This window comes from Chenopodium quinoa, unplaced genomic scaffold, assembly GCF_001683475.1.
Source record: "Chenopodium quinoa cultivar QQ74 unplaced genomic scaffold, ASM168347v1, whole genome shotgun sequence".
Classification (NCBI taxonomy): Eukaryota; Viridiplantae; Streptophyta; class Magnoliopsida; order Caryophyllales; family Amaranthaceae; genus Chenopodium; species Chenopodium quinoa.
In genome coordinates this window covers 1290671-1318021 of record NW_018742899.1, presented here as the reverse complement: position 1 = coordinate 1318021, position 27351 = coordinate 1290671, and the positions used below count along the sequence as shown (strand labels likewise).

Genomic DNA, 27351 nt, shown 5'->3' with positions numbered 1-27351 from the left:
CTATCTACTTGATCGTTGGAGGTGAAACACTGTATCTTGGTGCTTTTGTTGTTTTGCAGGTACTAAGGCCCGTAGAATCGTGATCTCGGATTTCTCTCCCGCCAACGTTCGTAAAAAAACCCCAAAACACAAACTGCCTAGATTAACGGGTTAGATCCTTTAGGGAGAGGATAAGGGATCCCATTCCAAATTGGGTCTAATGGGTTTGCCTTATTACTAAACCAAGTCAACCTTACTAAATTAATGGTTTATATTGAATTGGTTGAAACACCTATAAAAATTTGGATTATACTTAAAATAAAAAAACACAGTCTTTACAATCAAAAACATGAATTTGATTATTTGAATTCAAGTTTTATAGGCGTGTCATTAATTTTTATTTTTTTTGAGGGCCATCACTATTCCTCATTTCCTCCTAGATCTATTCCTCTTTCTCACGTTTGCGCTGCTTCGCTGCACCTCCTCTCTCTCCTCCATTGAAGCGTACTCTGAATTCACCATTAAAGCGACTTGTGAGCTTTATCTCCTCCATTGAACTGGCTTGCGAGCTTTATCTCCTCCATTGAAGTGGCCTGTGAGCTCTCTCTCCTCTATTGAAGCAGCTTCTGAGGTGCATTTTTTAGGGCTTTCGGGTATGCCACGTCGCATTCCCGATTATCCAGATGCTGTCAGGAGATATTAGGATGACTCCTGCACCACACCCGTTTTGATTTGAAGCACCATCGAAGTAAAGCTCCCACGAATCGGTTATACAAATAACACCGTGCACATACATATTGGTTACAAAAACTGAGGTTACGAAAGATTATAACAAGCGATCTCGTTGCTATAATTTTGCTATTTATATTCTTTAACGAGAAGAATTAAACTTAATTTTTTGTGCCTACTTTGATAATTGAGTCAACTTTGGTTGATAATGTGTTGCAGGCTTTGGTTTATATAATCCTTCAATGTCAGGATGAAACCATGAAAAATGAAAAAGGACCTTTTCTCCTGCCCTTGCTCAGGGAGGGGCCTGCAAGCAATGTATATTAATATTAAATATTAATACTAGTATTATGCTGATTGATTAAAGTACACTGTTTAATTTTAAGGGGAAAAGAGGACATACATTGCTGCTTAATAGGGAGATCTAAATGGGTAGGTCTGTAAGATGAACAGCAGCTGTCCTGTCCACCCAAGACAGAACTTTTTCAAGGTTTTCGATACTGGTGTAGTAGATTAACCTTCACACCTCGCCTTCATGACGACCAAATATCCTTTTCATTCTTATGTGATTCTTACTTTGCTCTTTGGGCTACATTTTTTTTGTCAATGCTTGGAAACTGTGGTCCTAATTGCTTGATCAGTGTCCTAAGCTTTTAATTGCCCTGTTTCTGTACTACATTGCCTACTATGATTCTTTTGTTTTTATGTATCGTGTCTTTGGATTTGTTGCCTTAACGGATGTGGTACAGAGGAATTTGTAGCGCATACTTCCGCTGTCAATTGCTTGAAAATTGGAAGGAAGTCGTCAAGGGTTTTAGTCACCGGAGGAGAAGACCACAAAGTCAATCTTTGGGCCATTGGAAAACCCAATGCCATATTGGTTAGTTCATCCAGCTTTAACATGTCTATTTACTTCTACTTCAACAGTTTTGTTCAAAACAAATGGGTTAATATTACATATTGGGGGGGGGGGGGGGGCGCAGTTGGGAGTTTTAAGATCACACAAAGGATATTCTTGCCTTAAATGTAAAAAGAGGAAAATAAGAGAAAATGAATATGTATTAGTTTGGTTAAGTGCCAGTCACGCTTCATAGAGTTACAGGGTGGAGTTGTGATGCTACTGGAACTGGTAAACTTATCCCATACTAACAATACAAACTTTAAGTTATTTTAAGTATCAAGAAGCATATGACTTGATCTGAATCAATTTACTTCTTGCCTTTATGTCGATTGTGCAAAGGGAAAGTAATTTAAAACTTTGGAGTGTTCTACATATTGTTTGGGGAAGTGGCATAAAAGATATCCTCTTAGGCATTTGAGTTTCCTCAGCGTTTAAGTTTTTGTTATTCATCGATCATATTAAGTTCCTCCTTTGTAGGGTTGAACATTTTTTCTTGCTAATAATTTTTTTTATTGTGTGAAAAAGAAAACATGGGGATACTATGTGGTATATGGTACTTCTCTTTTTTGTTGTTCCTATTTCTTTAATTTGTAATAAGATGGGGCCAATTGGTGGTTATGGTTCTGCCAGCGAGTTGGCTCAATTGTAGTTTTGTTGTAAATATAATCTTACAAACAAAAGAGGCTTCTCTAAGGTATATTGAATGCAAGTATTTTTCTCAAATACCTGTGCTTCATAGTTTGTTGAAATTTGTCTTCCTTTTTTAACTATGACTTCTCATGCAGAGTTTGTCAGGTCACTCAAGTGGGATTGACTCAGTAGGTTTTGATTCTTCAGAAGTTCTTGTTGCTGCTGGAGCAGCAAGTGGAACAATCAAGCTTTGGGATCTAGAAGAAGCAAAGAGTATGTATACCAGCTGTAATTAGAGCTATTAAACACATCGTATTTGCAATGTCTGTATTTTTTTTTGAGGATCCTATCTATATGAAACCAATATATATTTCTTTTAGTTGTTCGAACACTTACGGGTCATAGATCCAACTGTATATCGTTGGACTTCCATCCATTTGGGGAGTTCTTTGCATCTGGATCTCTTGATACAAATTTAAAGATATGGGATATTAGAAGGAAAGGTTGCATTCACACTTACAAAGGCCACACTCGAGGGGTCAATGCCATTAGATTTACACCGGATGGGCGCTGGGTTGTATCTGGTGGTGAGGACAACACTGTCAAGGTTAGACTTGTCTTTCTGAAATTTATAGTGTAGTTGCAGTATAGTGAGATTGCCCCTTTTACTTCATTATACTAGCTTCCAGTGAGTAGTGACTATCTAAGTCTTTATTTATTTATTTTTATTCTGCAGTTTTTGTTGCCACATTTAGAGTAAATTAGGAACATTTTACCTTATTTGTTTCTTTTGTTTTTCATTGTTGTACACATTGGAAGATGCAGGAATTTTGAGATGGGATACAAAATAACGTCAACCTGATAATAAAAACTTCCTCTTTTATTGTTCTTGATTCCAAGACTTTGAGAACTTCCTCTTTTATGTGTAAACCTCAACAATAAAAGCAGTGCTCATGAACGCTACTTGATGATATAAATCCTTAACTTGCTTTTCAAACTTTGATATTAAAAGCTGAATATTTAGGCTGTGGTTTCTTTGAAGTGCTAAAGTTCTAGTTATGGTGCAATATGGAATGCAACACCCAGAATTATGAAGAATGTTTTACGACTTTTAAGGGCTAAGTGGCTACCAAAGCTTTGATTGTTACCAAACTACAATATGGAGTTATATCACCAACAAATCAATGCGAACTTGAAGTTTTTTAAAATGATAGCACTAATCAAGTAATGGGGGAGTTAGAAGTATGTTGCTAGAGGGAAAGGTTCTAATGCGTCAAAGAGATGGACATAGGCAATGAAGAGTTTTAAACTTGGGTCTTGATGTGATATCTTCCAAATGTTTTATACTCCATCCCACAAAAATCGTTATATTTCTCTCTACATGTTTACTCCACAATAACTTCTCATTTCTCCCTTGGATTGGGTCCACTTAAGATAATAACGTTTTTCTTTCCCCCCTTTATCTTATTTTATTCATCTTCTCTCAAACCCCTTTAGCGTTATGGTTCCCACTTTGCACTTCAATTGAAAAACAATAAACAATAAACAATACCCATTACTATATTACTTAATTCACTTATACTAAACAAAACCCCACAACCAACATCTTCCTAAAATTATGTTCCCAAGAGAGATGAGAAGTTTTTTTGTAGGACGAAGGGAGAAGACCATCCCCTTAGTTTGACCCAAAACATAAAGGGGATAAACTTACAAAACTTGCTATTGTAGCTGTACATATAGCTTTAGTTGGCCCAAAATAAGAAAGGTTGGGGGGCTTTTCTGTTGTTTTGTTTTAAGATTAGAAAGTTGCACAAGCCTTATCAGCTACTTTCAGGTTGCAAAGCCTTAGTCTGTAAAAAAGTTATGTGTTGCTGATGATAAAAGCTTCAAAGGTGCTTTATTGACAACTGTTGGTTTGCCTAGGTTCTTTATTAGCTTGAGGCATAGCCTTACTATCGTGTATGACTTGATATAATACCAGTATTCAATAGGCCTATGGTTTTTCTATCCCATTTGCTTTGGTTTATTTCATGAGGAATAAGAGTTTGTTAATCATCTTTGCTCTGTGTCTTTGGGTTCTTTGTTTGATATTTATCCTCAGTTTTGTTTGGGATAAGTAGGGTATTTTGCCAATAATATTTCTGGGGCGTGTAAAAGAAAAACAAAGCAAGGTTGGATTGCTGAAGTATGGAGGACGGTTTTGTTGGCAATGTGGTGGTGCTCTTGGAGAAAAAACAAGCATTAAATTTTGAGGGTGGAGTTTTCCCGAATCAAGAGTTCAAGTTCTTATTCTTGAGGCTATTTAATTGGTTAGTTTGAAATCTGAGGGGAGCTTGATGTTTCTGTATTTTGTAGACAAATTGTTATTATAAATTTATAACATCTTGAGGCATACTTTTAACCTTAAGGCGAGTCTTGCTTGGCGTATTTTATTTTATTTTCTTTAAAACTATCTAAAAACTAAAAGATTAAAACTTGTATTTCTAAATACCATGTTTGCATGACTAAAGCTAATTTCATAATATTGTCATTTTAGAACATGGAAAGTAATTGGTACCCATGTAAAAGGAAAGTAGTTATTTTTGGTGGAGACAGTATAATTGTTTGCCTCCTTTTGCTTCTTTTTCTGCGGTTGTTATTGTGTAAACAATTTAAACTAGGGTGCATTCATCTCACAAATTTCCTTGCTTATTTAAATGTGGTGAAATTGTTTAAGAAGCAGAGTACACGGTCCTCATTATAATGCCGTTCTTTGACAGCTGTGGGACCTGACAGCCGGCAAACTACTGCATGAGTTTAAGTCTCATGAGGGACAGGTTCAATGCATAGTTTTCCATCCGCATGAGTTTCTTTTGGCTACAGGTTCATCACGCTTCCTTTATCAACTTTCTTCTATATATAGTTGGCTTTGCAAAAGGGGATTATTTCCAGAGAGGGTTTTTGCTACCTTTATATCAGGCTGTAAGTGTAATTTCTATTAATGGTTTTTTTTTTCATTCATTGGAAGTTATCTCTGAATAAGAGGTGTAGTCTTTTCCTCAACAATTTGCAAACATATACTTCATCTGCTCCCCTAATATTGCAATAAATACTATTTTAGGAAGTTTCACGAATAAATTGCAACATTTACTTATATGTGCATGCTTTCTCTCTATCTATCTCCTAATTGCATGGATCTCTATTTCTATGTCTCTCTTTCTCTCTCCTCATCTTAAAATCCATGCAATACCCCATGTTGCAATATAAGGGGGATAGAGGAAATATGTGGGAGGTTGCTTTTAGGTATTACAACTCATAAATTATCATTTGGTGTAAACTGATCATTTTAATGTGCATGAATCGCATTGGCCTTGACAGAAGGTACAGAATAGTTTTTTCCTAGGAAGATATTCTGAAACATTTTATGCCCCTTTCCCATGTTTTGTCAGCTATATACTCAGGTGGTTTGTTGTGCAGAAAATTGCAATTTCAGTTTTGATGGAAAATGTTGCTAGATTTGCTTTAAAAGAAATATTGTGATTGCATTAGCTTTATCTTCCCTTCAACAAAGTTTCAGATGAAGAGCCAGAACAATAGATGAAAGTGGATTGGGTGTCTGTAATAGAGTTTTCATGAAACTTTGGACATATGGCACAAAGTTTCTTATATTATTAAAGAGTCGTGTCATAAGTCTGTTTGGGGATTGGAGTTTACAGAGGTCCATTTTATGTTGTATTTGCATTGCATCATGTTAGAGGGACATGATGAAATAATGAAATATAAGTGGGAGTGGGTATTAATGAATTAGATGTCCTCCGTTCCACATATATTGCAGCATTTTGCTTTTCCACTATTCACATACTCCCATATAATCATCTATTATATTTTGCGCAAAAGGGAAAGGAGTAATGTGGGATTTTGTTACATTCGTCTAGATATATACTTTTAAAATATCAACTTTTTATAATATTAACTTAATGATTGAAACTACAAATTATTAAAGTTGTGTGTTGGGAAGTGTAAGTTTCTACATGTTGCAGTATTTATGTAACAGAGGAAGTGTAATTGTAATGAGCTACCCAACACATCAGTATATGGTTTTGAGATAAAAGTTGACATAGGTTGTATGACTTGTATCTACCCAGTTGGTTTGTACCAGTGTCTTTTCCATAAAGAGACATGTCAATATATTTTTCTGATGTTTGTATTGTATCCACAAGAACTTAACTGCATATACTCTTCCTTCTGTGTTACTTGTGTGCTAATCTCTGTATCAAATTTGCTTATGCCTTGCATAGGTTCTTCTGACAAAACAGTTAAATTCTGGGACCTTGAAACTTTTGAGCTAATTGGTTCAGCAGGATGTGAGGTAATAATTGCAAATAATCCTTAATCAGACTTTGGTTTTCTTCCATCTTTTATTTTGTAGATGTATTCTATGCTCCTCAGTTTCTGGTGTCTAAGTCACTCATTAATTTATCTTGTGCCCATAAGACATCAGGAGTGCGTTGTATGGCCTTTAATCCTGATGGGAGGACCCTGCTCTGTGGATTACATGAAAGCCTAAAGGTACTTATCCATCCCTGTGTCTGCTGGCAATAACTAAATCTTGGGGATTTTTGTTTCTAATAATTGCATGCCAAATTGACTAATCTTTTAATCCCACAATTTAGGTTTTTTTCTTGGGAACCGATTGCCACGATACCGTGGATGTTGGATGGTCTAGGTTGTCAGATCTGAATGTGCATGAGGGAATGCTTCTTGGCTGCTCTTATAATCAGAGCTATGTTGGAGTTTGGGTAGTTGACATCTCGGTAAGTGAATTTATAATCGAATCAATGTGTCTACTGGACTGTGTACACTGTTTTTTTTTGTTGTGGAGTTTGGTCAACTATTTTTTATTTGCATTTAATTGATTTGTGCATAATTGTTGCTTTGTTTTCAGCGGATAGAGCCATATTCAGTTCGTACGCGCTCCAATGGACATTCTGAATTGAAGTCTGCTTCATCTGAGAGTTTGTCATTGCAAAATGAAAACCCTGCTAAGGTTGGATCAGGCTGGCTATCAACATCGCATAATTCAGATTTAGCTGAAAAGAAACAAAGCCTTCAGGAAGGCATTTGGTAAACTCAAACCAATCAAATAAAGATTCCAGAGTCTCTCCTAGTATGTCAACAGATCCACTAGTTGTCCTCTTTATTTACCTCTGTTCCTCTCTTAGCTATATTGTGCTCTCAAATGCTATTTTTCAGAGATATGATGCTGACTCGTTTTCCTATTGGTTTTGTTTTCTGTTAGATCCCAGTGGTATACTTAGCACCCCTCAGCGGGTCAATATGAGCACTAGCCCAAGAAACACACTGCAACCTACAGCGGCAGTTCAGAAAAGGAATTCCTCAAAAACACAATCAACGCCAAATGCCTCAGTAAACAGTAAACCTGATGTTGCGCCCATAATTGTCCCAAGAGATGATGCAAGACTAGAGCAAGCAGAATATAAGAGGGAAGTATTTTCCAGAACTATTCCTCATCCTTCACAGTCTAAGTCTTCTGAGTCTAGAAGGTTTTCAAGTGCAACTGAAGAATTTGATGGGCCAACTATTACTGCCCAACCTGAAAACATAGCCGTTAAGGCACCAGCAATGAGCGGAGTTGCAAACAAGAGTATGTTACCTGCTGTCAGAAGCCTTAATACTAGTCTTCCTGTTGCAGAGATGAACCTGAATGAGGATAGGTGTGTCAGCTCAATGAAGGTTGAATCTAATTCCTCACTGCAGCCTCTTACCAGCTCTCCGCTTGACAATTGTATGTCCTCTGATAGCGTCCCTTAATATTTTTATTTTAATGCACTGATTTACCACATCACATATGAGTTTGATAAATTTGGCTTGAAATGACCAAGTAATGCATTAATTTACTACATCACATATTATTTAGGGCATCTGTTGGCCATGGAAACTTGTCACATAACATTTCGTTTGGGGATCTAGTGCTAGACACTTAAATTTTTATCCATCTCTGAATCTTTTCCTTGAGTCAGTGTAACACGGTAAATGAAATTGAAGTATGGTGGTGCTATGCAACTAGTCGGGTACTAAGATCATGAAAGTTATGATGAGACATGAGAGTAACAAAGTTGTACTCTAGCAAGTAGCAAGTTTGCATTGGTCCTTATGTCTTCATACAATTATTCTTGTGTCTCAGCTGTGGTCTCTGTATGGTGAGATTGGCTACAAATGTATAGAAAATCATCTAGTATAGCTGAATGGCTTAGCTTTCCTGCTTAGTGTTATTGTGGTTGAAGCTCACTTGACACCATTTTTAAACACTGATGACAATCATATCATTATTTGTCAAGGTTTCTTTTCTCTACCCTTCATCAGATTCCTGGAAGTTCTGAAATTTTAATAGTCTATTATATGATATATCCTGAGATCCCCATGGAAAGACACATTGGGCTGGTGAGAAATCTGCTTCTGGGCTTTTTATTATGCTCTTTGCTAGCTGCTCTGATTTGGAGCTTGGTCTTAATCCAGATAGTCTTTTTCCCAAGTATATAATATCTTTTGGGGATACATGTAGGATCCTTTTGCAAAATGTTCCCATCATTGACAAGGATTATGCTATTTCACTTGCTATCATGCAAGCTTTTCAAGCTTTTCAAGTTTCAGATAAGGGATTTTCTTAACCTTTAAATATCTCACGGGACTTGAAGTTTCCCATGATCTCATTGGAAGTGTGGATTATGGATTTCTATATACCTATATTAAAGTGGAGTTTTTTTGGAGGGAATTTTCCCTCATTAATTCTACTTTATTATTATTTTTTCTTTTCAAAATCATTAATTTGCTTAGAAACTTCTTTAGTTTTTTATTTAATATTATTATGATTGACTAATGAGTTACATTTCTCTAGAAGCTTTTATATTTCAATTACTATTAATTTCAAAAACTGAGTTTGCGAATTATATAGTTATTATATAAATGGAAGAGGCTTGTTGAAACATTGATATGATAAATCTGCTTATGCTTCAAGTATGAATATTGCTAGCAGCTGAGGTTGTGTAAAGCGATATAAAGATAGTAATTATATACTTCCTCTGTTATTTTTTTTTTATTTTTTTATTTTTATAATTTTTTATTTTTTATAGTTGCAACACTTCTCTTTTCATGCTTCATGCTTGCCGATGCATGATTTCAATCGTTAATAATTTTAATTATCATTATGTAAAAATTTTATAAATATTTGATATTAAAATAGTATAAATCGAGACGAATCTAACGAGATCTTACATGAATTTATCTTTGCTTAGCTATAATTCATTAAAACTAGTCAAAGTGAAAAACATGAATGGTGTAAAAGTCAAACTGTTGCAACTATAAAAATATCTAAGGAAGTAGTTATTAGTGAGATGTGACCAAATTGGTAAAAAATGAACTATAGCAACAACTTGGTAAAAAAATTAATCTCAGGCGACAATTGGCCCAAATAATACGAAATTTTCTTATAAACTACTCACAAATGTTTATTTTAATTCGTTTTTGCGTTTTTTTAAAAATTTTTTTTCCCACCTAATTTTCCTTTTTAGAAGAAAATAAAATTTGAAGATATAAAAAGGTTTAAATATTAATATTAACTTAATTTTCCTACCCCTTATTAATGAAATCAACATAAAGGGGTTGCAAATAATTTTGGGTAATTAGGGATTTAGCAAAATAAAAAGATGAAATTTTAATTGAAAATTTTAAAGGAAAAATTAGTAGAAATAATCCCAACTTTTGACCGTTCGCTCAAAATAATACCAACTATGGATTATTTTTAAATAATCCGAACTTTGGGGGTCATTCGCTTAAAATGGTCCCAACCATTCACCTAACTTCCAACTTCGTATAAAGTAGAAAACTTTGTATAAAATAATACTTTGTATAAAACTCAACTTCCTAGATAACTTACTAAATAAAATAATACCAATCTTTAACAAGTTACCGGTCACTTTAGATCATTTTGAGCTAATGACTTTTAAAGTTCGAATCATTTAAAAATAACTCAAAGTTGGGATTATTTTGAGTGAATGTGCAAAAGTTAGGATTATTTTTACCAAAATTTTCCAATTTTAAATGGGAAAAATACATTTATAAACCACCACCACAACAACAACAACAAAGCCTTGGTCCCAGAATGATTTGGGGTCGGCTAACATGAATCGTCATGAGGAACCATAGTATGAAGTTGAAGAGATATAACAAAATAATCCGTTGAAAGAATTTGAAAAAGGTGAGTAGCATTCATATAAAATTAAGGAAAGTTTATAGTAAAACCAAGAATAGAATTCAAGAAAGTTTTGAAAGAGTGGTAAAAATGTATCGAAAAACATTAAGGTGTGAGAAAAATTAAGCAAAGAAAATCAACATAGTTTGTAAAACACGAATCGGGTAATGTAATAAACTTAAGTAATAAGATAAATCAAACAAAAGTATATATAAATATAATCATGTCACGTCGTTAACATAGATTTTCTCCCTCCACACCGCCTTATCCAATACCATATTTTCTCAATCCCCAAATCACTCATCACTCTCAATCACCCTCTTCCAAGTTTTTTTAGTTCTTCCACTACCTCCTGTAATCCCAACACTTTGAAACTCTTCAAGCCTCCTTACCGAGGCCTCACTTGGTCTCCCCCTTACATGGCCAAACCACCTTAAGCGATTCTCCCTCATCTTGTATTCAATCAATGCAACCCCTACTTTCTTGATTTCTTCCTTATTATCTCATTCCTCAACCGATCCTTTCTTGTATGACCACACATCTATCTCAACATTTGCATCTCCGCCACATTCGTCTAATGCACGTGGCAATGCTTTACATACCACATAACAAAGTAGGCCTTATCCCTGTTCGATAGTATTTACCCTTTAATTTATGGGGCATGTCGGGATCACATAAAAATCCTGTCGCACTCTTTCACTTCCACCAACCCCCTTTGATCCTATGAGTTACAACTCCATCCAATTCTCCATCCTTTTGAATAATAGATCCCAAATATTAGAAGACCTCAAATGCTTGGGCAATCTTCCCATCCAAGGTGATCACCCCCACCTCACTGTTTCTCATGCCACTAAACTTACATTCTAAATACTCTGTTTTTCTTTCGCTCACCTAAGCCACGAGACTCCAAAGTCCGTCTCCACAATTCCAACTTACTTTCCATGCCTTCTTTCGTCTCATCAATCAACACAATAACGTCGGCAAAGATCATGCACCATGGAATATCATGACTATAGCAAAAAGAAAATGGCTAAGGGTTAACCCTGTTGAAATCCAATTATAATGGGGAACTCTTCAGTTCTCCCAATAGTAGTCCGCACACTGGCACTAGCTCCCTTCCCTTATACATGTCCTTAATGATGTCAATATATATCCGCAAAACGCCTTTTCGTGTTAAAGCCCACCAAAGAATCTCCCTTGGTACCTTATCATAAGCCTTCTCCAAATCAATAAAAATCGTATGTAAATCCTTCTTCTTATTCCGATAGATCTCTATTAGCTGTCTCATAAGATAGAGATCTTCACAGTCCATCTCCAAGGCATAAATCCAAATACAAATTGGTTTTCAGAGATCTTCACATTTCTCCTTAACCTTTGTTCTATCACTCGCTCCTAAAGTTTCATAGTATGACTCATTAGTTTAATCCCTGACAATTAGCACAATATTGGACATCACCTTTGTTCTTATACAAAGGTATTAAGTACTTTTCCTCCACTCCAAAGGCATCTTGTTACATCCCCAAATCTTGTTGAAAAAAATTGTCAACCATTCAATTCCTCTTTCTGCCAAACATCTCCAAACCTTAATAGGGACACCATCAGACCCAACTGCTTTCTTCAATCCTATCTTTTTAAAGCCATTTTGACTTCACCTTTTTGAATTCTTTGCATAAATTCGCGATTAACCATATCATAAGGGACACTTGTATGACCAATATCTTTAGTTCTCTCTCCATTGAATAGGTTATCAAAGTAAGATCTCATCTATCTTTTATCTCCTTGTCTCCAACTAGAACTCTTTGGTCAATATTTCAATATCCTTCATACACTTGACCTTTTCAATATCCTGCGTCGCCCGATCTTTAATACGAACAAGTCTATAAATGCCTTTTTCCTCTTCCTTCGTATCCAAGCTTGCATAAAGGTCACGATTCACTTTTGCTCTAGTACCTCTCACAACCTTCTTTGCTTCTTTTCTAGCTTCTTTATACTTCTCATAATTCTCATCACTCATGCATTTCCCCAACTTCTTTAACATTCTCGTTTGCTCTTTATCGCTCGCTGTACTTCTTCATTCCACCAAGATGTGTCCTTACTCGGTGGCATGGTTATTTTGGATTCTCCTAGGATTTCTTTCGCCACTTCGTTTATGCCATGCTCCATTTTACTCCACGTTGAATCTAAATCCAAGTCAGTGCTACCTGACCAAATTCCTACATCGTCCATCTTTCCTACAAATTTTTTGTTGGTTCTCCCCTTGTAGTTTCCACCACTTGTTCTCAGGCTCCACTTGTGGTCTCCTCTTCCTTACATATCTGCGACTTCGATAATCGAGCACCACAAGTCTATTTTGAGCTGTACTCTCACCGCGGATCACCTTACAATCAATGTAATTCTTCCTCCAAGCATTCCTTCCCAAAAAGAAATCGATCTAGTTAGCATTACCCCTACTACTATAAGTCACTAGGTGAGAAATCCTTTTTTCAAACTAAGTGTTTATGATACTGAAGTCATATGCGAATGCAAAATTCAATATATCATTTCCAACTTCATTCCTATCTCCATAACTAAAACCAAAACCTCCATGAATACTTTCAAAGCCATCCCTTCTGCTACCTACATGTCCATTGAGATCGCTTCTAATGACCAATTTCTCACCTCAAATTTGTTGCACCACTTCTTCGAAGTTTTCCCTAAAATCTTGTCTTATAGAGGCATCCAATTCTACTTGTGGTGCATAAGCACTAATAACCGTTCGACCTCATCACCTATCACAGGCTTAACTCTCACATCCTGATCAATCTTTCTAGACACCTCTACCACATCATCTAACATATTTTCGATCAATGAGGATACCTACTCCATTCTTACCCTTATCTTTTCCTTGGTACCAAAGCTTATAACCCCATGAAGCTACTTCCTTTACCTTGTGTCTAACCCACTTAGTTTCTTGTAGGCACAATATGTCAATTCTCCTCCTCTTCATAACCTCTACCAATTCCACTAACCTCCCGGTCAAAGAGTCGATATTCCAAGTCTCGAAACGCATCCTACTGCCCTTACTATTACCATGGACTAGCTTCTTTACCTGCATTCATCGCATACTTGACACCACCCCTGGGCGTCGGGATGGCACGTCGCTTCTGCCCGACGACCTAGAAACCCTTGCATATTTTTCACTACACCCGAGCCTAAGAAGTGCAGCGCGTCACTTCTTGATATCCATATTTCGATTCATGCCCATAAGATGTGACTATGTTTTACGCTAGCCGCCACAAACCTACCGCAACTCTCCTTTATCTGGGCTTGAGATAGACAATGAATGCCACAAAATGACACTCACAAGTAGAGTTCGTCGGAAAAATTAGATTATTTGGTCCAAATGTCAGCGGAGTCTTTATTTTTTATCACCAAATTGTTGCATGAGGTTAAACCAATTTGTCGCCGAAGTAATTTATTTACCAAATTGTCGCTAGGGTGTTTTTTTTTTTATATTATTTATTTATTTATTTATTTATTTTTTATTATTAAATACCAATTTGGTCAATTCGTCATGAGATGTCTATTAATCGAAATATCTTTGGTGAAAAGACACCTTTAATGGTTAAAAGAAAAATCTTTTAATTTAGAGACTTGTGTCTCTTGTGCAATGGCTTATTTTCAAATTTATTCTCTATAAAATAGAGGATACAGGACATATGTGATAGATGATGAGAAAATCTATTCCTCTTGTTTTTCTTCTTGACTCAAATATGGTGGTAAATTTCATGAGTGTTCGTTATCACAATTACATTCACAAACTTTCTTGTAGATTGGTTTAGTTAAACAACCTGAATCAATTGGTCTCTTCTTTGTATCTCAATATCTATATCGAGTAACGTTGTTTTTTCCTACTGGATCGATATTGAACTATTAGGCAAGCAACATGAAGTTATGAGAAGTATAAGTCACTAATTTTTCTTGGTTTCAATAACTGGTCAGCACCCATTAAGTGTCCTTCATGTGTGTCTCTGAATTTGCGGGTGTTTGTTTATGTGTTTTTATTAATAAATGTATTCGCAGAATCTCAATTGTATACATATGTATTTATAAGTATCGTGCACGTGTCAGGGTTGAGGATGGCAAAGTAATGATAGATTTGGGAATAACGAGGATTGCTCATGTATGGTGTTAATTTTTGAAGGCATAGAGGCCTTGAAAGGGGACATCAAGGTTTTGAAGCTGTATAAAAATATCAAGTATTAAATAAAATGTTGAAGGGTCTTAAGATTGACTCTTAAATTGTAGAAACTGTGGAAGTTACAAATTTCAAAGTTATGATTGATATGTATAAAACCAGAAAATCAAATTTTGCTTCCTCAGATATGGCAATATAAGTGATTGTTTGTCATATATTTTCTTTCCAGATGAAATTCGGGTGCCTAAAACAAGTAAAGATGCTGTTTCCACAGAACGTGCTGGTATTGCCTTGACCCTGATAATGTCTTCTTTTCTGATGTTTTGGATTAGCCTTGCCTTAAATATGGTATCTTTATATCTGAATTCCGTGTTCATTTCAACAAAAAATAGGAAGAACCCGCTCATTGGTTGCAAACTGGGAGAATAGAGAAAGATCCCCCCCTTCTGAAGATCCTACTACTACCAGCAATACCTCTGTTGCAAGCAGTGTTGTTGACTCACGCCCTATTAAGATGGTATGCTCTCCATGGTCCCTTATGCTATCAGCTTTTTCTTTCTTATGCTTTTTCATGGCTACCTTTTGATATTTTGACATTGTGGCATTAGCTCTGATACTTTCCTGGATACTTTTGGCTGTATGTCTGATTATATTATCTCTTTCCTATTGTAATTGTTTAGGTGATGAGACTTGAGTATTCCTTTGTCCCTGCTCAAACTGAACAGTAATTTGGGGTACAATGATTAAATTGAGAGAAAAAAGTGGGTGAGTGGATTGGGCGTGTTTCCAAGTACAGAAAAAACATACCAAAAGTAAAATGCCTTCCTTTTAATTTGCCTTTATGGTGATTGTTAATTTCGATCTGGGACTGAGGGAATATTATATCATCTTCTGAACTTCTGAAACAGCTTTACCGCTTAAAAATTACTGAGCCAAGATATTCCTGTTATTATGATAAATTAAAGTTAGTTATCCTATTCTTAAAGGTTGGTTAAAACAGTTGGGAGTAGAGCATATCCCAAGGCTGACTTCCACGAGTTGTAATTGTAATAGAACGGATAGTGGATTAGTTGATCAGTTATCTAATTCAGTAGGAACAGCAGTACTTGACAAAATAGGAGCTTGTATTTGATTAACAATGGCAACAGATTACAAAAGTTAATAGCTTGAGGCTATCAATCTCCTTAGTAACTTGAGGTTACAATTGTCTATCTGAATATCTAATTTCTGGTTGCCTTTTTCTGCTCCTTTCCCTTCTCTAAATACATGACTAAACAAAAGTGCACTCCTAAAAAGGAAAGTAATACAAAAGGTGTGCTGTCTGTGGTTGATGTTCTTCTGTTTCTGTTCTGCTTCTTGGTTTACAAGGAATCAGCCCAAGCCTCCTATACTGGTGACGTATGCAAGAAGGGGACGCCAGCAAGACAATTGAGAGAAGCTGAGATATTTGCCCTGAGGTATTTTAATTGCCATTTTGTTATTTGCTTTCAATAATTCTGTTAGCCTTTATAATTCTGTTATGAGTTACAGGGGTTTGCTAGTCTTTTTAGATTATGGAATAATATTCTGTTATACAAGGGGGGATGCTTGTGGATCCTGGTAGAAGCTTGTAAACAGTATTTAATGGATGCTTGGGGTGATGTAGAGGGTATCCAGAAAATTGAGTAGCTATTGGGAGAGCACCTTCCTCTCGAAAGAAGGCCCGTTTGTAATGTTTGATTACACTGATTAAACAATACAACTCAATTGCTGCTCTATCCTCCCATTATTCTAAATCTTGGGGCCTTTGTAAGCAATTGAGTTGTATAGTTTAATCAGTGTAATCAAACATTACAAACGGGGCTTCTTTCGAGAGGAAGGTGCTCTCCCAATAGCTACTAAATTTTCTGGATACCCTCTACATCACCCCAAGCACCCATTAAATACTGTTTACAAGCTTCTACCAGGATCCACAAGCATCCCCCCTTGTATAACAGAATATTATTCCATAATCTAAAAAGACTAGCAAACCCCTGTAACTCATAACAGAATTATAAAGGCTAACAGAATTATTGAAAGCAAATAACAAAATGGCAATTAAAATATCTCAGCTTCTCTCAATTGTCTTGCTGGCGTCCCCTTCTTGCATACGTCACCAGTATAGGAGGCTTGGGCTGATTCCTTGCATGGTTCTGCTGCTGCCTTGCTTGCTGGATGCTCTATGCATTGCTGCCTCCTTGATGCTGCTGCTGTTTGCCCCTTCTGGTGGTGTACGTGATGATGTGTGGTATGGAAGGTCCATGGCCATTTGGTCCATAACATCACTCCCCTCTCAAGCTCCACCTTGTCCTCCAGGTGGAAGGAAGGAAAACGTTGTGCTACAGCGATTGCGTCCTCCCATGTGGACTCTGAACGTGGCAGTCCTCTCCACTGTAACAGTACCTCCACCTTATTCCCCCCCTTCCGTCTGGCCCCCAACACTGCCTCTGGTTCTACCAATAATTCCAGCTCTGATGAGAGCTGTTCAGGGATGGTGGGGCTGCTAGGACTGTCTCCCACTGCCTTCTTAAGCTGAGAAATGTGAAACACCAGGTGTAGGCTGCAGTTATCAGGAAGCGCTAGCTTGTAGGCTACTTTACCAATTCGCTGTAGCACTTGAAATGGACCATAAAAACGGGCAGCAAGCTTCTCATATGGTCTGCGAGCTAACAATTTTTGACGGTAGGGGCGTAGCTTCAGGAATACATAATCCCTAACTTCGAACTCAGCCTCCCTTCTTCCTTTGTCAGCGTTCCTTTTCATCACTTGCTGTGCCTTAAGTAAGTTAATGCGCATTTCTTCTAAAATCACATCCCTTTCCTTCAACCATTCTTCCAAACTGTCCACCGGGGTGTGCCCTCCACCAATTCTCAGCAATTTGGGTGGTTCCCTTCCGTACGCAACTTGGAGCGGGGACATTTTAGTGGCGGTGTGAGTTGATGTGTTGTATGAATATTCTGCCCAAGGTAGCCATTTGGCCCACTCCTTCGGCTTCCCTGCTACGAAACATCGCAAATATGATTCTTACCCCTTGTTGTTGATCTCTGTCTGTCCATCTGTCTAGGGATGATATGCGGTGCTGCATTAAAGGTTGGTGCCTTGCAAACGAAACAACTCCCTCCAAAAAACACTCATAAATACTCTATCGCGATCCCAGACAATCGAAAAGGGAAATCCATGTAACGACCACCTCCTGAATGAAATAATCTGCCACCTTCAGTGCACTAAACGGATATTTCAACCCAATAAAGTGGGTGTATTTTGATAAGCGATCTACTACCACCAACACCGTGTCCACCCCTTTGGAAACCGGCAGCCCTTCTACAAAGTCCATCGATATATCTTCCCAAATTTTCTCCGGTATAGGCAGAGGTTGCAAAAGGCCCATCAGACTTCTTTGATCACTCTTGTTTTGCTGGCATACGACACACTTTCGCACACGGGAAGCTACATCCTTCCTCATTCCGGTCCAAAACCAGTCGCGGGATAATTTGAGGTATGTTTTGACTTCCCCTTCATGTCCCTCGATCGGTTCTTTAAGGAGTAGTGATCTGAATTTTGAAGTTCTGAAAAGCACTCAACGTCCTTTATACAGCAGCCTACCGCCCTCCATTGTGAACCCAATCGGACTATCTTCCCTGGATTCTAGCTGCTGCCTTATAGTCTGCATTCAGCTATCTTCAGTCTGCTCCTTCTCCAACTCCCCCAAAGCTGCCACAAAGTCAATGCTGAAAATTCAACTGCTGCTGCCCCTTTGCGATACAGAGCATCCGCCACCTTATTTAAAGCTCCCGGCTTGTACTGAACCGCGAAGTCTAAAGCTACATAACTTCCTCATCCATTGCTGGTATTCCCCTCCAACTTCCCTTTGTTGTGTGATGTGCCACAAGGTTTGTTGATCGGATCGTACTATAAAGTGCCTCTCCATCAAGTAATGCTTCCATTTGAGGATTGCTAAGCAAATGGCCATCAACTCTTTCTCATAGATGGACTTTTCTTGAGGTTGAACTCCCAATAACTTCTTGTAGTAGGCTATAGGTCGCCCGTCTTGCATCAGAACCGCGCCCAACCCAAAACCCGAAGCATCGGCTTCAACCACAAACATTTTAGTGAAGTTAGGAAGTGCGAGGACCGGAGCGGTAGTCATGGCGTTCTGAGTTTATCCATAACTATCTTTTTTGAGTTGTGATGTCAGTGGGCCTGCAATGTAGGCGTACCGGGCTACAAATTTCCGGTTATACCCGGTCAACCCGAGAAATCCTCGCAACTCTTTCAAATTTCGGGGCTCCCTCCACTCCATCACTGCCTGTATTTTATCCGGGTCCATGGAAACTCAACCTGTGATATAATATGCCCCAAGTAGGCCACCTCTTCTTTCCCGAACTCACATTTCTTTTGTTGGCATACAACCGGTGCTCTGCTAATTTTTCTTTTTGTTGGCGTGTTTCCAAGTACAAAAAATCATACCAAAAATAAAATGCCTTCCTTTTAATTTGCCTTTATGGTGATTTTTAATTTCGATCTGGGACGAGGGAATATTATATCATCATCTGAACTTCTGAACAGCTTTACCGCTTAAAAAATACTGAGCCAAGATATTCCTGTTATTATGATAAATTAAAGTTAGTTATCCTGTTCTTAAGGTTGGTTAAAACAGTTGGGAGTAGAGCATATCCCAAGGCTGACTTCCACGAGTTTGTAATTGTAATAGAACGGATAGTGGATTAGTTGATGAGTTATCTAATTCAGTAGGAACAGCAGTACTTGACAAAATAGGAGCTTGAATTTGATTAACAATGGCAACAGATTACAAAAGTTAATAGCTTGAGGCTATCAATCTCCTTAGTAACTTGAGGTTACAATTGTCTATCTGAATATCTATTTCTAGTTGCCTTTTTCTGCTCCTTTCCCTTCTCTAAATACATGAATAAACAAAAGTGCACTCCTTAAGTCAACTTGCTTTTTAATACAACCTAAGATGACTAACACTAAAAAGGAAACTACTACAAAAGGTGTGCTGTCTGTGGTTGATGTTCTTCTGTTTCTGTTCTGCTGCTGCCTTGCTTGCTGGATGCTCTATGCATTGCTGCCTCCTTGATGCTGCTGCTGTTTGCCCTTTCTGGTGTACGTGATGATGTGTGGTACGGAAGGTCCACGGCCATTTGGGTCCATAACAGTAATCTCGCTATGCTATGAATATATGCGCTTGTAATCCACGCTAAATGGTTTCATATATTTATTTTCCAGCCAATTAAAATGCACTCTTTAACGGCTATGCACATCCAGGATTCTTCTTTTATATAAAATGTCATCATTGTCCAAGCTAGAACCAGATAGATTTTCACCTTGATAACTTAACAGTCATCTGGTGACCATCTTTATAATTTGAATACGTATGCATGTACGTCATTGTGTTTATAGTTTCTCTTCCCCCCACTCCCCCCCCCCTTTTGGGCAGGAGTATGTAGATATTGTTAATCTTTATTTGTTTCTATTTAATTTTTTTATTATGGAAGGGGAGGTACAAATGTACAGGTTCTTGTGTGGTTTTTCTGAAAAGTAGATATCTTAGTAAAGTTTTGTTTGTGAAATTCTTCTTGTTGGTTTAGCAGATTGCACACTGTATTTGGAGAATGAGTGCTACATTCGTTTATCTTCCCTCCAAAGGATGTAAATATTACTGTGCTTGACATCCTATTGAGTCTGTGGCCTTCTCTTGCAGATCCTCATTGCTTCTTTCATTTTATCTATCAGAACCTTCTGTTTTTCTACAGTTGGAGTTTTGAAAATTTGGCAAGTTCCTTCTTTTCTTCACCCATTATTTGAACACATTTAATTTTATGTGTGTCTAGGATAAACTGGAAGCTAAGAAAATATTATGCTGATAACAACTGAACCCTTCATAGGCTTAAACAAAGCAGCAAAGTACACATATTTTTTTCATGGGTCTTGTTGGGAACCTGAAATATTTCAAGAATATCAATTACACATATTCTCTTTCTCTCCACGTGTCTTTCCCATATACAGAAAGCTGCATGTGTTTTTTTAATGTTACTTTTAAATGGCTACAGTTACCTCAACCAGCATGTAAGTTTCTGTTGAGTGAAAGGTGAGAAAATAGGCATTGTAAATGACGGGGAGGAGTTTTTTGATGCACATCCTTTTTTTTTTCCCTTAGAATGGGATTTCAAAGCTGGGAGTTGTATCTCAATTTCCAATATTTAACTTTAATGGATTGGTAATTTCCTTTATAATAGTAGTTCATGCACAGTACTATACTACTGTGTACCTAGATGCTTGACCCAAAAGTCAAGTTACAGACTGATCAGTCAACCATGGCTTATTCATCACAATTTCTTTCACCAGAAAATAATATCCTTGAACTTATCTAAGAATACTTTGTACCTGTTTTCCCCCTGAACTCTTAGTACTCTGTACCTCAATGGATTTTGAGCAATCAAGATATTGGAAAATTAAATTCACTTACTGATAGTCTTCTTGGCAGTGTAACAAGTCTGCTGTTTGTGATGCAGAATAGGAAAAAAAAAGGAACAGTTGGAATAATTTTAGAACCTTAGTATTGGGCATTTACGTGTACATTCCTCTATGCCTTCTTTTTTCCAAGTGGAGAGATGATTAACCTAGTTGTCTTCAAGTACAACAGCTTTTATTTGTATCTTTGCTTTGTGGATTTCTGTTTTTCCAATCGCAGCAGTGCATATCTTTTGTCTCAAGACCTCTCTATTGGTCAAAAGATCCAACTTATTTTATGACTTTTTCTCCTATGAATCTTTGTATAGATTTGAAATTGTACTTTCCAGTCTGCTGGATTAAGGAGTTTCCTGTTTCTTTGATTTTCATAACTTCATCCTGTATAACTCTTTTTATTCTTTACCCTTTCCTTCTCAACCTGTTTTCAAGTCTTGACGGCATCAAGGGCCTTAGGGCAAAGCCAATAATACCTTATTTTCTCCAATCTTACTTAGGTAGTTATTCACCCTGCTTGTTTTTATTTAGTTATGTTTATAGAAACTTATTAATCTTATATGTTCTGGTTCCTTTGATTTTAGCATCAACTAGTTATTTGCTAATCTCATTTGCATAACTTGTGCCTCAAATATCCAACCTTCTCCCACTTTTTATTTGGCAGAAAGGTTACAGGAAAGTAACATAATTTCTGAATCACACCTCTAAGAACTACTATTAGGCTACCTCTATGTTTAGCCTCTTACGTTGCTCTGTATTGAACTGAAATACTAGAATAGCTTGTACTAATGAGTTCACACCTCTAGTCTTTAAAAACATAAGGAGACTAAGTCTGGTTGATGTATTAGCAGTTCCTGATAAGCTTTTACAAAAAATCACCTTATGCTTGACTGCCTAACAAATCTTTTCTATTTCATTTTTTGCTGACTTGGAAGCAGAAAACTTGTTCATTTGTAGTTTAAAGATCACCAATGAGATTATTGGTGCTGAACCAGAAAAAGGTGTCTGCCAGCATTTTTTTTTTTGCTGACTTGGTCAGCTTAACCTTTTCCTGATGTTTTTCAGGCAGTGCGTAGATTTTGGGATCATAATGATGTAAAAGGGGCAATAGGTGCTATGGAGAAGATGGCTGATCATTGTGTAAGCTTTCTGTTTCTGCAGTTTTTTTCCCCTTTTCCTTTCCCTTTCATTCCCCCAAGATGCTTCTTTATTTTCAAAAATAGAAACTCTTTAGCTCAGAACAGATTCATTTTCCAATCACAATGTAATGCAGATCATTGCTGATGTAGTTGGCCTTTTGACAGAGAAAACCGACATTGTTACATTGGAGATTTGTACGTGCCTCTTGTCACTGCTTGCAAGCCTTCTTGAAAGTGATATGGATAGGTAAAAGCTTGCTGCATATTTTTTATGCTTTCAATCTAGTCTTGTTAGCAATGAAGTTATTGTAAATTGGAGAGGCAAATCTGCAGATTGGTGCTATGAATTGGTTGGGGGAATGGATTAAATTTGGTGGAAATAATTAGATTAATTAAGTTAAATTAATATTTTATTAAGTTTTGTTTTAAGTATCTAATTGAGGTTATTTAAATTTTAGTATGGGTATTTTAGTAATTTTAATTAAAAAACTTTATAAAATGGAAAATTTTGGAAAGTTGCAAATAATGTGTAGCAGACGTTTTTGGCAAAAGTTGCAAATAATGTGAAACAGAGGTAGTATATATATACTACCTCCGGTCATAATTATCTGCAACTTTTACTATTTTTGGATGGTCCATATTATGTGCAACTTTTTTTTTCTTTCCTTATCTAGTAAACTTTTTGGTGGAAAAATACAATATTATCCTCACTTAAAAAAATAAATCATATGGTTAAGTAATTTAATAAATCTACTTAATATACTAACCTATGTCAATTAATCTAACAATTCTCACTAACTTTTATTTTTCATCTACCCACCCACCCATTCATCTCTTTCAATTTTTCTAACAATTCTCACTAACCAAATTTTGAGATGAAATGTGAAGCATTCGTCCGTTTTGTAAGGTATGTTTCGTGTTTTTAATTTTCTGGGGTTTTTGTTTGATTTTTTTTTTTATCGTTTTTTTTCTGGATCGAGCTTATTGTTGATTTTTTCTGGATTTTGTATTTTTATTTTTTGGGGTGATTTATTTTCGAATTTTATGGGTTTTTTTCGATTTTTTGGATTTTTTTGGAATTTGTTCGAATTTTTTGGGTTAGGGTTAGTGTGGTGAGTTGGTTACGGTGGGGTGGGTGGGGCTGCCGGATCTTTTGGGTGGGTATAGGGGGGTGGGTGGGGTGGTGGGTGGGTTAGGGTAAGGGGGTTTCTACGGTGGTGGGTGGGGTGGTGGGTGGGTTAGGATTAAGGGGTTTTCTACGGTGGTGGTTGGGTCTGGGTACATGGGTGGTGCGGTGGTCTGGTTTAGAGGTGGGTCTAGGTGGTGGGGTGGTCTAGGTTAGAGGTGGGTTTGGGTGGTGGGGTGGTCTGGGTTGGAGGAGGTGGGTCTGGGTGGCGTGGACGGTGGGGTGTTCTGGGTGGTTAGGGCTGGTGGTGGAGGGGAAGGGGAGAAATAATATTAATCACACTCTCTCTCCTCTTAATCACATGCACAAAATACACTAAATGTAATTTGGAAAATTTGCCTCGATCTCCGTGTTGCGCGCGAAAGTTGCACAACACTATGACCGGAGGTAGTATATTTTCACTGGTAATGGAAAGATTTTCTAAACAGTCATATGACTGATATGATGTTATAATGATAATTTCTAAATGATTTTAAACTAAATTAAAGAAATGAATTTAGCTGCAGCAGAAAATACCAATTATAATCTCATTAATGCTAAATGTAGAGATCATTAAAATTTCTCAATGCTGTTGCAAATTCGATTTGTGGATTTTGAAAGGTTAAGGAGAAGAAGTTTATGTTGCTAAATACCATAATGACTGTCATTTGGACTATTTGGCTGGAACTAAATAGTCATGGTTTTAATGGAGTTGCCTTTTCTCTTGATATTTTATGAGACAGAGTTACCTTGTTAGCGTCCTTATGAGCTAAGGCACCTTAGTGCCATGACTCATCTCCTAACCCAATGAGCGTTGTTCGGTGATATGGCCATATGATTGTTTGTGCCACAAACCCGGTGATGTTTCTTAAGGTTTATTGCTTAGATAGCGCCATCACCTGTAAAGAGGATGTTCTGTCGAGATGGCAGTGGCATTTTTATGGTGTTAGCCTTAGGAAGGAATTTGATTATAAGGTTTCGGCAGCGTATATCAAAGGGGTCTCAATGCTTCTATCTCTTTTATCAGCATTTTCTCTGAAAGGAGTCTTTAGAAGAACTAGAAACAATGTCTTGTCCTGTTTCCTGGTTTTTTTTTTTTTTTTTTTTTTTTTTTTTTTTTTTTTTTTTATTGTACTTGTATATTTTATTTATTTATTTTATATTAAAAATTGTGAATGTACATGGTTTTATGGTTTTTTAATCAAGATCTTTAAATTAATAGCTTGATTATACTCAGGCATTTAGGTATTTCACTTGATATGCTGGTAAAACTGGTGAGAGTATTCGGTTCAGTCATTTATTCTGCAGTATCAGCATCATCTTCTGTGGGTGTGGATATTGAGGCTGAGCAAAGGTGTGTATTCTTTCCTTGACTAACAGTTTGTCTAAGTTGTTGCTTATATGTTGAAATTTTGCATTAATCCTGTCATCTATCCTGAATTAATTGTGCTGAAAGAGTGAAAGGGTTAATCTATCATGCTATATTGTTTTTGGCTTTTGAAATGTGTACCTTTCAAGAAATTTCCTTGAAACTTATATCAACATGATGAGTTGAATATTAACATGTTCAAGCTCAAGCTGGATAAGAATAAATCAAGTTTGGCTTGAGCTCACCTGAGCTCTTTGATTGCTTGTTTGAGTTTAGCTTGTTAAATACTTGGTTGCTTGAGTTCAATTTAAGTCAAACTGTAGGCAAGAATATATTAAAATGAACTTTATTTATATATGCTAATTGCTGGCTCAAAGAGGCTGTTATAAATCATAGGTCTTCACATGTGGGGCATAATGGATATGTGGAATGGGATTTTCATTCTTTCATTTAAAGATATTTCATACTAGGTTAAACCCCGTGCAATGTAGGTAATTATAAATTTATAATGACAATTAATTTATATAAGAGAAAGAGTGTAGAATATAATGAATTGACTCACCAAGTGTTAAAATTTTGAAATATATTAAATCAATAAAAACACGCGAGAGAAAATAATTACACATGTAATAGCTATTTGATATTTTAGGAAGCTTAATTAGATTTTGTGTAAGGTTTTTTTCATAATACATTGCCAAGTATCCCTCTTAGTACCGCCTTTAGTAGTATGTAAATAGATATTTTTAAAGCTACTCAGAGTATTTATTTTTTCAAAGCTATAATACAAAGTACTGTTTTACTAAACCTTGAACTTCTCACTGAGTTTAGCCAAGTTATTAATGTATATGAACAAATACTTGAACCCATACAAATGAGCTGTTCACGAGCCTACATGAGTTGAACACCATATTATTCGAGTTGTTTTGTGTACTAAATGAACCTGACTTATTTCCTAACTAGTTTGTTTATGGATAGGTTTTGACTGATTTTGGTTTGTTGCTCACAAAGGTATCGAATCATTAGCATCCCTAAAAGAGGATGTCGAAAAAAAATAACGATTATGGTGAATGTAGGAATTGGGGTTGAGGAACTGAAAAGAGTGATCTGACATAAGATAATATTGCTTCTGTTAAAATCTGTAGGTTGGAGCGGTGCAACCTTTGTTACATTGAACTTGAAAAAGTTAAGCTATGTCTGCCAGCACTTATGAGGTTAGAGTATGTTCTAGGTGTGTTTTTACTGTTCTTTTAAATTTGGCTTTTGAATAACCAACTCCTTTTGCTTTCTACAGAAGAGGGGGCTCAGTGGCAAAGTCTGCACAGGGAGCTAAATCTAGCGCTAAGTGCTGCTTGTGAATGATGACATATTCCATTTCTTGATGGAACATAACATCCAAACCATCTGACTGTATTTAATAGACGAGATTGCTGTACCTGATCCGTCGCAGTACAAGTCCAACACCATAATGCAGCATGCAAGTTCATGCTGTCTGAGCTTGTGTGTTTAATCACATGCTAACTGAAATCATTAACCAAAACTGTTTATACTTCATGGCAACTGAAGGCGGAAGCTTGCTTGTGTAGCTCCACCTGCTAAAGTCACAGAGTAATGCAGGCAGCCACTGATCATTGCGCCTTGTGGAGCAAACGCTATTGGTGCTTTTACTATCCTCTAACCCCATATTCTGTAACCACTGGTTTCTTGAGTGAAGAGGTGTATTATCTTCTTCTGTTCCCATTTGTATTTGTGTACCAAGAAAGCTGTTGTTTCACTCAAAGATGCTTGTATGTACAATTTTTGTGCACGAGCTTTACCTGTGTTGCTGCTGCTGCTTAGTTGGGAAATCTGTGAGGCTTCTAGTTGTAGTAGATTTACTCTTTCCAAAGTAAGGTTTGACAGTGTAAAGCCTTGGTATGGGGTAATGAAAATGAATGATGTTACCTTAGATTTTAAATGAAAAAATTTATTTATTGTGGTGGCAAACATAATTTATGGCAGTCTATGCATTGTTTATATACTTCCTCCGTTAACTATTATCTGCAACATTTACCCGAAAGACCTAGATGGGAAAGTCTTTAAGACCCTAGATAAGGTATATGAGAGAGCTGCACACATGTACCACCTGAATTCTAGGGATGTGGGGGAGAGTGCTAGGGTTGGGGAGAAAAAGGACTTTGGGAATTTTGAAAACCAGGGTCACTTCAAGAGGTTTAAGAATGGGAACTCATCTGAGAGGGGTAACCAGTATGTTAGCAATTCTTCTAATGATAGCAATGGGGAGAGGAAATTCTTTTGCAGTGGTGTAGTAAGAACCACCCTGGGAAAGACTGTGATGGGAATTTAGTGACTTGTAGGTTCTGTAATAAGAAAGGGCATAGGGAGTATGAGTGTTACACTAAGCTGAACCAACAAGGGAATAATGGAAATGGTGGAAACAACCAACCGAGGTCTAGTAATTCCTATAACCAGGTAGAAAAGAGAAATGGGCAGAGTGGTCAAAATGGGAAGTT

The 27351-nt window shown here is 36.9% G+C and overlaps 1 pseudogene; it reads left to right on the top strand.

Annotated features, from left to right (window-relative positions):
- The first annotated feature begins 220 nt into the window (after positions 1–220).
- On the top strand, positions 221–26829 carry LOC110727085 (annotated as a pseudogene).
- The last annotated feature ends 522 nt before the right edge of the window (positions 26830–27351 follow it).